General features: G+C 27.7%; 1 pseudogene; it reads right to left on the reverse strand.

Annotated features, from left to right (window-relative positions):
* Window positions 1–641: 641 nt before the first annotated feature.
* LOC136081448 (polyubiquitin-B-like) lies at window positions 642–7803 on the reverse strand (annotated as a pseudogene).
* Window positions 7804–13730: the final 5927 nt, after the last annotated feature.

Genomic DNA, 13730 nt, shown 5'->3' on the forward strand with positions numbered 1-13730 from the left:
TCCAGGCTTAAGAGGAGAGAAATGGAATACGGATTTTACACCTGATTCACTAGTGACAGCGTAGAAGTTCACTTTTACTGTTTTAGAATAATATTTTAATGTTGTTTTAACTTGATCATTAAAAAGAGTTAAATTGTTTCTACCGTCAAAAAATATTGCTTTAATATCTTCTGACTTATTCAACTGTAAATCTACTGTCTGGAGCTTTACCATTACTTTTTTCTTTTCCCTATGAATTTTGTGATGGTCAATAACCAGTTTATTATCTTTTTCATTAACAATCCCAAGATCTATAAGAACTGCAGAATAAAGAGCAGCAGCCTCTCTGTTACTTGTTCCGTATCTTATAACTGCTTGAGCAAGAAGAGGAAAGTGATTTGCATTGATGGTAGATTGCTTTATTGCGTCGTCAATATTGGTGTCCATAAACTAGTTAGAAGGTTTATTTGCTTTCTCAATCATATCTACCTCTAATTTTTCATTAAAATACTCGTTATTACTTAACTCTACTTTCTTCACTTCTAATTTTTTAAACATTAAAGTTTGTTCTTTTTTTTTGCATTGCTTAGCTAGCCGAGTATTTTCTTTTTTATCTCTACTATGTATTTGGTACACGCTTTTCATTCTCTGTTCATTCCAATTTATAATCTCTGAGCTCTGATAAACTTAAGCTCTGTTTCAGGAGTTTTTAAACTTAATGGACAATTACAGATCGAAAGAATAGCACAATGAGAACATTTTGGGTCAGAAAAAATTGGAACTTCCTTGCATTTAATACCAAGTTTGCAACAAAGAATATCAAATAACGCGTCAATTTTGTTATATAACTTATCCATTTGAGTATTTGTCACTCTTCCACAAACAGTTTGAGTGATTACTTTCCACTCTTTTTCAATTTGCTGAACTATAGAATGATTAGGTTGAACTTGAATGTTGGTATTCACTTTTTTAAACTGTGGAACAACCTAAATAAAAAATGTGCATATTTAGAATAGCTATAGTAATGAAAGAGTAGAAAAAAAATATATTATATAATAATTTTCTTTACAAGATGTTTTTTTGGCTGCTTTGTGAATATATTCTTTTGACACATACTGAAGATTGGTGTTTATGGACTCCATTACTAACAACAGTAATTGTAAAACATTTGTGAGGGTTGGTAATTCAGAGGGTGAGAAATAAGCACCATGACCAATGAATTCTTTAGCTTTTATGCTGCCAGGGAAAGAAAAACTACGTGTCCTTTTGATTTTGTTCATAACATGTATTATTCTATAAACACTATATATATATGTATATATATATATATAAATATATATATTTATATATAAATATATATATATATATTTATATATGTGTTTATATATATATATATATATATATATATATATATATATATACATATATATATATATATATATATATATATATATATATATATATATATATATATATATATATATATTATATCTATATATATATATATATGCGTGTATATATATATGTATATATATATCTATATATATATATATATGTATATATATATATACATATATACATTCATATATATATATATATGAATATATATATATATATATAAATATTCATATATATATATATATATATATATTTATATATATATGTATGTATATATGCATATGTATATATATATATACATATATACATTTATATATATACATATATACATTTATATATATATATATATATATATATATATATATATATATATATATATATATATATATAATATATGAATATATATATATATATATATATATATATATTCATATATATATATATATATATATATATATATATATATATATATATATATATATATATATATATATATGTATATATATTTACATATATACATTCATATACATATACATATATACATATATATTCATATATACATATATACATATATGTATATATATATATATACATTTGTACATATATATACATATATACATACATATATATATATATATATGTATATATATATATACATTTATACATTCATATATACACGTATATAATTTATTTATTGAATTTGATCATTTTATCCCTAAACTTATTTATAATTATACTTAAAAATCTCTTTAACCTTTGCACATCAGAATCTTGAAAACGCCTAATATTTTTTTAAAGGTAAACAACGCATAATTTATAGAAAATAACTTTACATACCATTAAAATGAGAGTTAAATGTTTTTGTAATTTTATAAAAATATTTAATGCTGTTTTTATAGTATAATATTTTACAATTAATTAATTTAGTAGTTAAAAATAAGTGTTATTATTTTAATTTATCTAAATCTGTATATTGTTTTTAACGCAATGTTTCCGTTTATTTTTCTTCCGAACAAATATAGTAACTTTATTTAATTTATTCATCATAAGTTATTTAAATCCCCATTTTGGTAACTTATTTTGAAGATATCAGAAAAAAAAAATTATAATATATCTTAAAATGTCTATGGACATCTGAAAGTAATATTTAAATTCTCAATTTCGAAAGGAAGTTTTTTCACCTTACCCTAATACCTATGTCAGATATAGTGTACGTAGCACAAATGAAAAATCTCTAACTACCAGAGACAGGTTGTTGCTATGCAAAACTAGCTATGCATAGCAACTAAATATAAAAATTATCACTTTCATTAGAAGTGCAGACCTCATTTTGGTACCCTAGCTAAGTTTGGTAAATACATTACTAGTGTTAACTTTGTAATTAATTTTGTCTCAAAAGTAAACTATTCTGGCCCAATGTGGCACGGTAATAATGATGCAAAGGATGAATTAAGTGCTTTAATCAAATCCTTAAAAGCTTCAGATTCAACAAGACAAAGAGATGTTCCAGTTCGGATAAAGAAGTTTGCTAACTTCATATCAATTTCTTATGTTGATTATTCAGGATTTTTTACATTAGTATGTTTCAGCTGAGATTAAGATATCGTTGTTAAAGTTGATTGATGATTCGGCTTTTTGTTTTGCAAATAATCGTTTCTCATCTTCACTAGCGTTTGGAAATGATGGTCGTTTATGTGCTGTGGTGCAATCTCTTTCCCGTTGAATTGTCTTTTGGCAGGCTTTGCAAGTTCCAGTTCTCTTTACTGTATCAAGATTTTGAAAATATTTACTTATTTTAAAGTTTTCCATTGTCTTTCTGTTTGAGGAAAAACGTGGAATCAACCTAGAACTTTTTCACTTTTTTATTGTTTTACTTATTTCTTTATTTATGGCACTTTTATAATTAAAAAGTTAAAGTTATTATTTATAAAATTGTTTTAATTAATCTATAAATTTTTCACTTTTTCATTGTTTTACTTATTTCTTTACATAAAGCACTTTTATAATTAATAAGTTAAAGTTATTATTTATAAAAGTGTTTTAATTATATATATATATAGTTAATAAATTTAATTCCACCATTAAATCTTTTTAAAAAAGATTTAATAGTGGAATTAAAATTTATTAACTTTCATTTCTACTCTTAAAATTAATGATTTTTTTTTGTTCCAAAAGCGCATTATTTAAAATTTTCATGAAAACTAGAATTATATTTCGTTTTTTTGTCTGTTTGTCTAATCAAAACAATTTAACGGTTTTTAATTATTGGAAGGTGAAAAAAAAGCAATGCGCATAATTATGCGAATGCATGCGCATAGTTTATCGGCGAATATCTGCTTATACAAATTTTTTCGAACCCTGATATTTAATAAATCCTGTATAACTCTTGTAATCTATGATATAAAAAGGTTTAAAGTTGTATAAACAATTTATTTCCAACATACTACCAACTCTATACTCTGTTTTCAATTTAAATTTAATACTCTGTTTATTTAATATGTCAATCTAATCTGTCAATTTGTCTGTCAATAAGTCTGTCAATGTAATACTCTGTTTTCAATTTAAAGTCCTTAGCACAATGTTTAACTATCAAGTTAAAGTTGAATAAGATCATTTTTGTTGAAATAATTGTTTGCAATTATTTCTAGACAATAACACTACAAACATCAGTAGCTTAATACAAAAGATTAATTTTATCGCGTGTTATCGGAGCCATTTTAAACACCAAATATAAGTCTTTATATTATCTCACAAAATAAATTAAAAATAATAGCCTAAATTGTATTACAAATACGATGTTAATTGCACATTCTTAGGAAGGTTATTACACATTCTTACAAAAATAGTTACACATTCCTGCGAAGTTAAATAAACGTTCTTACAAAGTTAAATACACATTCATTTACTAAAAGTTAAGTACAAATTATTACATTATTTACTAAAAGTTAAGAACAAGTTGTTACATTATTACGAAAAGTTAAGTACAAGTTATTACAAAGTTAGATACACAATCGTACAAAGTAAAATAGACATTCTTACTAAGTTAAGTACACACTCTTACAAATTTAAATTCACATTCATATTCTAAAAGTTAAATACACAAATACAAATATATTTCAGCCACTAATCAAAGTTCAAAAAAAAGAATAGCCACTTTAGCTCTTTACAAGCAAGAAAACGTTTTTCGTTGGCGAGACCTTCATTGTTTTATTCTTTCGTCTTCACATCGTGTTTTGCATCATCAAAACCAATTTCTTAAGTGATAGTTTTTCAGTCAGTCAGAGTTTTCATATATACTTGCATACATTATTTTTCATATATACATTGCATTTTAATATATACATTGTATACATTGCAACAGATTGTAAAGATGAAGAGTGGATTATTTTTGAACTTTTCTGTTCCCTGATGTTCTATCTTCTCATGCTTCCCAGCCACGATAAAAAGTTGTTAATTGAACGGATTACCTAAACACATTTCAATTTGTTAATTGTATATGCGAACCACGCAAACATTTTGTATTGGATTTGCAGCAGACTTATATAGACGTTTTGAGCAGTCCACTTTAATTTTGTTTTTTAATTACTAAGTGGACAACTAGTGGCATCAACTAAAAGTAGCAAGTCAATAACTTTTCAGTATGTGACATAGCGGCTAGTTAGCGGCTAGTAATCGGCTAGCCCTGCCACTAATGGTCCATTAATATAGCAGACCCCCATAAAAATCTAAAAAAATTTTCAACTTTTTTTTAGTCAATTTTAATGATGAACTTTACAGAGATTATTGAGTAAAAACGGTTTGTTGTAAACTAATTTAGTTTTTTAAATAATCATAATTTAGGCCACTATTGTTTTTCAGGCTTTCCTTGCAACCACCATAACAACGAATTTATTTATTGGTTATTTAGCTTTATAGTCAAGTTTTTAGATAAAACTTAGCTCTAAAATTATCCTGTGAGCCTAATACTTCACCAGTGCTCAAAAAAAAATGTAAGATAAGTTTCACAGCTCAAAGTTTACTAGTAATATCACTTCTTTCGGCTTATTAGCATCATATTAGCTTGCTTGCTAAAAAACTATTTTCATTTGAAGTTTGTTTGCATCTTTTAAATAAAAAATAACTTGTTGCACAACTAGAAAACGTAAATATAAATTCAAAAACAGTTATTACACATCAAAAAAAGAGAAAAGAAAAAAACTACAGCCTCATTACCGATTGCAAGTTTTTTAAGTGTTAAGAAGTTTTTTTTGGTAATGATTCAAAATAAAAAAGACTTTCACAGCAGGTATAAACAAAAAAAGATTCTTCTGCTGATACCTTATACCAACTAAAGATAGTAAAAGTTATGAAAAAAAGGTTTGTTGACAAAAAATACGAAGGAGAGGCATCATATTTTGTTAGTGACTTTTAGAATAATAACAATTTTAGACTTTTTTTATTACACAATCATTATAAGCGTTTTTCTAGCGTTTTATTTTAAAATATTTTGCAACACATAAAACACGTTTTCTCAACATTTAATAAAGATTTTGATTTGAAATTTTCAGGAAATGTTTCTTGTTGTGCTGTCTGGGGTTTGTATGACAATGAAAATTTAATTTTTATTTTATGTATATTTTTTTACCTTTTTGGGTAATTCATTTTACTACTTTTTGAAAAAAATTGAATGACTTAAAAAATAGTTATGCATTTTTCACATACGTGGTAGAAACCCCAGTTATTAGTACTCTAAATATACACTGAAAATTTAGATTTTCTAGCATTTATAAAACTTTTACTATCATGCTTGAAAATTTTTAAAAATGGCAGCTTAAACTTGTCCTCAATTACGTTTTTTTTTTTAATTTTATAAATATAAAAGAAACTTAATTAGTTTGAAAGAAAATTTCATTGCAACTAATGTTCCATAATAAAAATTTAAACAACTTTAATTTAGGAGTTTCTGCTACCTGATGTAACCAATGAGCAAAACTAATGTGGACTTAAGCCCAACATAAAGATGTTTATTGCAACTAATGCCTAAAATTTAGTAAAACTATATTTGCATACCATATTGGGTCGTATTGATATCAATTGAATAACCACAGTAGATTCGCTATTATTATTGTAGCTACTGAGAGTTCTTCCATCTTCCAACTGCCCAACAGCAAAAACTAAACGCTGCTGGTCTGGTGGGATAACTTCTTTGTCTTAAATTTTTGTATTTACGTTTTCAATATTATCGGCAGGTTCAACTTCCAACGTGATGGTTTTACCAGTTAGCGTTTCCACAAAGATTTGCATATTTCCGTTTAATTGAACAAAAAGATGAAAGGTACCTTTCACATGAATGTTGTAGTCGCTTTATGTTCAATCATCTTCTAATTGCTTATCAGCAAAAACTAATTGCTGCTGGACTGGTGAAATACATTCTTTTTCTTGAATTTTAACTTTTATATTTTCAATTGTATTAGCATATTCAAGCTCCAACGTGTTGGTTTGTACCAGTGAGAGGTTTCACAAATTTATGCATATTTCCTTTTGATCGAAGAAAAACAAAAAGAGTATCTCATACTTGTATGTTGTAGTTGCTTAATGTTCAATCATCTTCTAATCGTTTATCAGCAAAAACTTAAAGCTGTTTGTCTGGTAGGATACCTTCTTTATCTTGAATTTTAGCTTTTACGTTTTCAATTGTATCAGTAGATTCAAACTCCAACGTGATGGTTGCACGAGTGAGAGGTTTCACAAATATTTTCATATTTCTTCCTAATCGATGAATAAGACGAATGGTTACTCCTTAATGAATGTTTTAGTCGGATAATGTTCTAATATCTTCTAATGGTGTATCAGCATAAATTAGACGCTGCATGTCTAGTGGGATACCTTCTTTATCTTGTATTTTAGCTTTTACGTTTTCAATTGCATCTTTAGAATCAACCTCTAATGCAATGGTTTTAACAGTGAAAGGTTTCACAAATATATGAATATTTCGTTTTGATCGAAGAAAAAGAAGAAGAGTATCTCCCACATGAATGTTGTAGTTGGTTAATGTTCTATCGTCTTTTAATTGCTTACCTGCAAAAACTAAACGCTGCTGGTCTGGTGAGGTACCTTTTTTGTATTGTATTTTAGTTTTTACGTTGTCATTTGTATTAGTAGGTTTAACCTCCAACCTGATGGTTTTACCAGTGACGGGTGTTACAAATATTTGTATACCTCCTCTTATTCGATGAACAAGATGAAGGCAATCTTTCTTTTTGAATGTTGTAGTTGCCTAATGTTCTACCATCTTTTAATTTTTTACCAGCAAAAAAAAAAAGCTGCTGGTGTGTATGTAATACGTTCTTTGACATGTATTTAAGTTTTTACATTGTCTATGGTATCAGCAGGTTTAACTTTAATTGTGATGGTTCTACCAGTTTGGGATTTCACAAATATTTGCATAAAAGTGTTGTAGACACTCGTTGTTTTGTAACTACCCAACCGCGTACCAAAAATTATTGATTGCTGACGTGATGGTATTGCTTAACAAATATCATGTATTTAATTTAAAAATACAAAATTTTTTAAAACGTATATTTAAACTCATCTTTTAAGATTTAACGTTATTTAGAAAAGAGTTTTTTCAATTGAGTGGTACTTGTGTACCACTCAATTTTTCACTATGATTACCTCTCAAATTATACACTATGATTTACACTGAGTATTAGGGGTAGAGAGGGGCATTTTGGGATACTTAAGAAACAAATGCTAGTTGCGGATAAACTAATCATTGTTAACACTGTTTTTTCAAGTTTCTAAAAAATCATGGATAAAAGAAAATGAAAAAACGAAAAATAAAAATATTTAAAATAAGTTACAACAACCAAAGTAACGAAATTCAATACTACTAAAGTTTTTACATTTTAAAGTGGGTAAGGCAAAACGGGACAGTTAAAAAGCTGCAGTTATTCGTCAATTGTAAAGTTTTATAAATGATGAAAAATGAAGGTTTTTAATCATCTTGATATGTTCAGACTTCAGGCTCTTAAAAAATCAACAAGCCAAAAGATACTGCACGCTCTTAAACCCATACACCACAAATAAGAAGTAACAGCTAAAAAAAAATTTTTTATTGTTTTATTTTAAAATACCTCCGCTCTACCTTAACCTATATATTATTAAATTGGTAACTACTTCTAAATTTGAAACAAAGAAAAAAGTTTTATGAATAACATAAATCACACAAAAAGTATGCTGAAACTATTTGTAATCATTTTTGATGAAATGGCTAATTAGCAAATGCAAATGTAGAGCAAACGTAAATATGCCACATTTATCAGCAGCTTTTCTAATTCTATGTTTCTTTTTACTTACAGCTAAAACTGCGTTTCATCCCAATTTAGATGATTGACCTTTTTTATATATTCTTTAACCAACTTCGTTTACATTAAACACTATTAGTATTCAAAGTTAAGTTATCAAAATAAGATTTTTTTTTTTTTTTGTTTTGTTTGTTTGTATGTTTATTTCGCCGTTTAATAACTTCTACAATTTAAAAATTTATAAAAAAAAAAAAACTGGCGGGGCAAGTAGAGAACATTATTTTGTCTTATCACCGAGTCCCAATCGAACGTATTTTCAAAAACTATGTAATATATTTATACTTTACAAATTATTTATTGAAAATTGAAAATGTAAGAATAAATAACAATTAGGTTAAGAAATACTTCAAGAACAATAATCATGTTAAGAGTAATAATCAAGTAATCAAAAAAAACTGAAAGAAAATTAAAAAAGAAAAACAAAAAATAAATTATTTAATTAAAGAATTTACGAGAGCCACACTATCTACGTATTTTTTACAAAGTATGTTTTGAAAAATATAAAAATAAAATATTTAACAATTTGTAATAAAGTAATAATTAAATAAGGAATGAAAAATTATAAAATAAAATAGTACTTAATTTATAAAAACCGTAATATTTAGGTACATCTTAAAAGAAATTTGAGTAAAAGTAAAATAAATAACAATTCATTAACAGTTTAGAAAATGAAAAAATAATAAAAAAATATTTAAGAACTCAGAATAAGTTTCAATAATAACTTTTAAGATCAGAGGAAACATCATAACTGAATTTAATGAAAAAAAATGTTGATAATTTCTGAGGCATACTTTATATAATTAAATTTTAGTTTAAAAAAAGCATCTAAAATCGGATATGTTAAAATCCATAAATAAAAACACCTGTTTCGATTCATTTTTAAACTGTTGCATACTAACTTTTTTCGTGTTTGCAATATTAGGAAATTTTTTCCGCAAATAAGGTCCACTATACCGAACTGAATTTGTACTTTGTTTCGAATTATATTTAGGGAAAACGAAAATATTATTCGAAAATTTTGTCGGGTATTTATGCCCCACTTTTTTAAACTAGGATTAAACATTTTTAGGAGATAGTCCAACCCTTATTTTATGCATGAACATTCAAAACTTGGTGTAAATTGATTTTATAAACGTTTAATGCGTCTAGTTACACGCAGAAGAGGCTCGCATGGTACAATTTCATCAGCATAAATACTATTTTGCAGGCATGTTTTGTTTACAGTACAATTTTTTTAATTTTCCATAGTTTGCACTTGCCCATGCAATATTAAAATATATCAATTAACAATGAGTAAATGAAAAATATAAACTTTTTTAAGATTTATCATTCAGAAATGGTTTAACCGAATATTTTATGCTTTTTAAATGATCAATCCAACGTAAATGTTTATTTAATATTACGCCCAAAAAGTTAATTGAAGTTTCTCTTTTAATGTTAGCGTTATTGATTATTAGATTTAGTAGTTTATTTAGAATATTTTCTCATTTATTTACTTTATGAAATAAAATAAACTTGGTTTTATTCACATTTAGAGGCAGTTTTTTTACTTATAAAGCACTTATCGACAACGACTACCCTAATGCTCCATAGTGGATGGTAGTTAAAGAAGAGTGGTTAAGTGAATGCCAGCAAGATATGGTAAGAAAACTTGATGTAATATCTACTAAATGCGAAAAGTTTGTTTCAAGTTTGCGAGACAAAGAAAAATACATTGCACACTATTGTAATCTTAAACTCTATCATTCACTTGGAATTAATGTTACTAAAATTCATAGAGCTGTAAAGTTTAAGCAAGAACCTCGGATGGCTCTTTATATTCGGATGAACACTGATTTAAGAGCTAAAGCTACTACAGCTTTTGAAAAAGATTTCTTTGAACTCATGAACAATAGCGTGTTTGGTAAAACTATGGAGAACCTTCGAAAGCAAACACATGTTCACTTTGTTTGTGAAAATGAAGAAAATCAATTACCTAAACTTGTTGTTGACTCAGTTTACTTATCACATAATATATTTAATGGTGATCTTGCTGCTAATCACAGAACAAAAACCCAACTAAAATTTAATAAGTCAATATATATTGGGCATGCTGTCTTTGATCATTTAAAACATCTTATGTAAAATTTCTGGTACAACCAGATTAAATTAAAATATAATGAAAAGGTACAATTGTTTTATACCAATACTGATAGTTTATTGTACCAAGTGAAAGCTGAATATATTTATGAAGATATGAAAAAAAAGACAGATTGTTACAATTTTTGTGAATGTCGAAAAGATTAGCCATGCTTTGACAAGACTAATATAAAGGTTGTCGGTATGTTTAAGGATGAGTCTAATGGCCGACTTATTCAAGACTTTGTCAAGGTAAGACCTAAAATGTACTCTTTCCTCGAAGCTGGTGGAGAAAACAAGAAGATAGCAAAATTAGACTGCAGAACTGTTGTTGAAAAAGATCTTAAGCATGAATTGTACAAGCAATGCCTCAATGAGCAAACTAAAACACACTCAGATCAGAATTAAGAGCAAGGGACACCAAATTGGTGTATACAAACAAGTAAAAACGTCTCTATCACCTCTTCTTACTTAGCGATAAATTGTTCAAGACGGAATTACAACTTTGGCATGTGGTCATGAATCTAATTAAGAATTCTATCAGGAGGTTATTGAGTTCCAAACAGAACAAGTTGCAATTCTTCACAAACAATTTGTCTATTTGGTCTACCTACAAGACAATAAAGAGCTGGTTAACTATTTGTCGCACAACTGAATTAATAGAATAAGTCTTTAATGACCATATAGGATCAGTAGCCTATTTTTGGCCCCCTTTTATTTCACCGGGAGCATACAAGTAACGAACTATTACTCTAGGAAAAATTAAAATTCATTTCTTGCATCTGGCATCGATGGGGTAAAATTGTTTTTTCATTTTTATTACATCAATTGGTTTTTTACCTAAAAAGCGACTTAATTTTTCCAAGAAGTTTTGTTGCAGCCCCTTTAAATTCACTTCCAGCACCATTTTGGATAAGATTTGGCAAGGTGAGAGGGTTGCGCTAGTATATTTTTGCAATAGGTTTTGAAACATTAGCTGCTGTTTTGTTAGTAATAGGTTTAGCGTCTTTAAAGCGGCTTATTTGGTGAACAACCATAAATGCATATTTATAGCTATATCGACCAACTTTGTCATGAGGTAGATGAAGCAAATCAGCTTAGTGTACTTTATTAGAATGAGTTTTGTTAACTATTACTCTACGTATATAGGCGGGGGTAGGTAAATGCGTTAAAATACCAACTATGCGTTAAACAATTTAGCTCTGCAATATGAAGTTGTTGAAAATGAGCAACTCATAAAAGAAATTGCTTACGGTAGTGTTTCACGTTTTGGTCTTTCATTCGAGCAAGTTAATCTTCATCAACGTGTGCTAGGAAATTCAACTTAAACTTTATGACTTTTTAATGTAAATATTGCATGCAACTCGTTGAAATATGTTTTAATTTATACTCCCCAATCAATCTTTCGCAAGTCAACCAGAAAAATCTCAATGAATATTACCAGAATTGATGTTTTAATAAATGGGCAGCCTAATAGACTATATTCAAACGTAATGCAACTTTATCATCTTGTAGAAGAATCTAATAGGTGTCTTAGTGGATCAGCTTGCAACGTTAGTACAGAAACCAATATGTTAAATAGTGATGATTGCTCTCAAATTGTAACACCTAATGGCTTTTATTTGGGTAACCAACAATATTTGGCACCTGATTTCAGAAGCTGTTCCAATCAACCTTTAAGCGAATCAGGGCTAAAGCTTAATAATACAGGTAATAGCACCCAAATACTTATTACTCGAATATCTAGTACTGGACAAGTGGATATTGTTGTGCTCCTTGTTATGGATGCAGTTGCTGAGTTCGATGGAGGTCGTTTCTCTCAATATTATATTAAATAACAAATATAATCTACATGATGCTTATAGATTAATCAATAGCCTCCCCTCCATGGAATTGCCGCTTAATAGTACTAAACCATGGATGGGAAAATTTTTCTGAGAGGGGTTACAAATTGATTGCTAATAAGCGGTGTAAAGTAATCAAGTAGTGGCGTCACTAATTGATGGTTTTTCACGGGGTAACAAAAATTTTCCAGACACTAAAATCGTAAAGTGGCGCAAAAAACTTTTCCGCAAGTGACACCAAAAAAATATTTCCGAGAGTGATACCAAAAAATATTTCTCAGAGTAGTATCAAAACATTTTTCCAAAAGTGGGTGCTAAAATGTTTTCCGACAGGTATTCAGAGAGGGTGTCAGAGAGGGTGAAAAATGGTGCTCTCAGGTAGTGTCAAAATCACGGTGTACATCTACTAGTCATGATTACACCATTTAATCAGTCAACTACACTAGAGAAAATATAATTTAATAAAGTTCATCTTCGGGTAAAAAGTGATGTGAAGCAATCCTTCGATTATCTCAAAAACTATTAGAGGTCACAACAGTGATGGAGCATTTTAGAGCTTCTAACAAATGCTCATCTAAACAATATGTTGTAAAGTATATTTTATGAGCAATTTACTGGAAAACCTTTACTATTTCATAGGATTAGAAATTCCAGATGACATAAACTTTGAGGACAATGATGAAGATGATGTACACTATGTTCAGGCAGAATTAACACAAGTCAACCAATTAGACTAAGCATTGTACAAAAACACAAGTTAAACTTTATTTTTAGATTGAAGGCGATAATATATAGTTGAATGTTACATCGGAAATATTACAAGAATTTTTGTGATGTTTTATGTATGACTTGTTTAGGCATTATGTAAACTTCAAACGTATGGTCATGGTTATGTCAAATTTGTATACAATTTTTTATTATTTGTATTTTGAAAAAACGCCTTTAACGTGATATTTATGATTGAAGAAAATGAAAGTTTTTATAGTTTTTATTAATTGTATATTAAACAATTGTCAAAATTTATCTGCTCTTTTTAACCTCTTTG

The sequence above is a fragment of the Hydra vulgaris genome, chromosome 06, assembly GCF_038396675.1.
Source record: "Hydra vulgaris chromosome 06, alternate assembly HydraT2T_AEP".
Taxonomy (NCBI): domain Eukaryota; kingdom Metazoa; phylum Cnidaria; class Hydrozoa; order Anthoathecata; family Hydridae; genus Hydra; species Hydra vulgaris.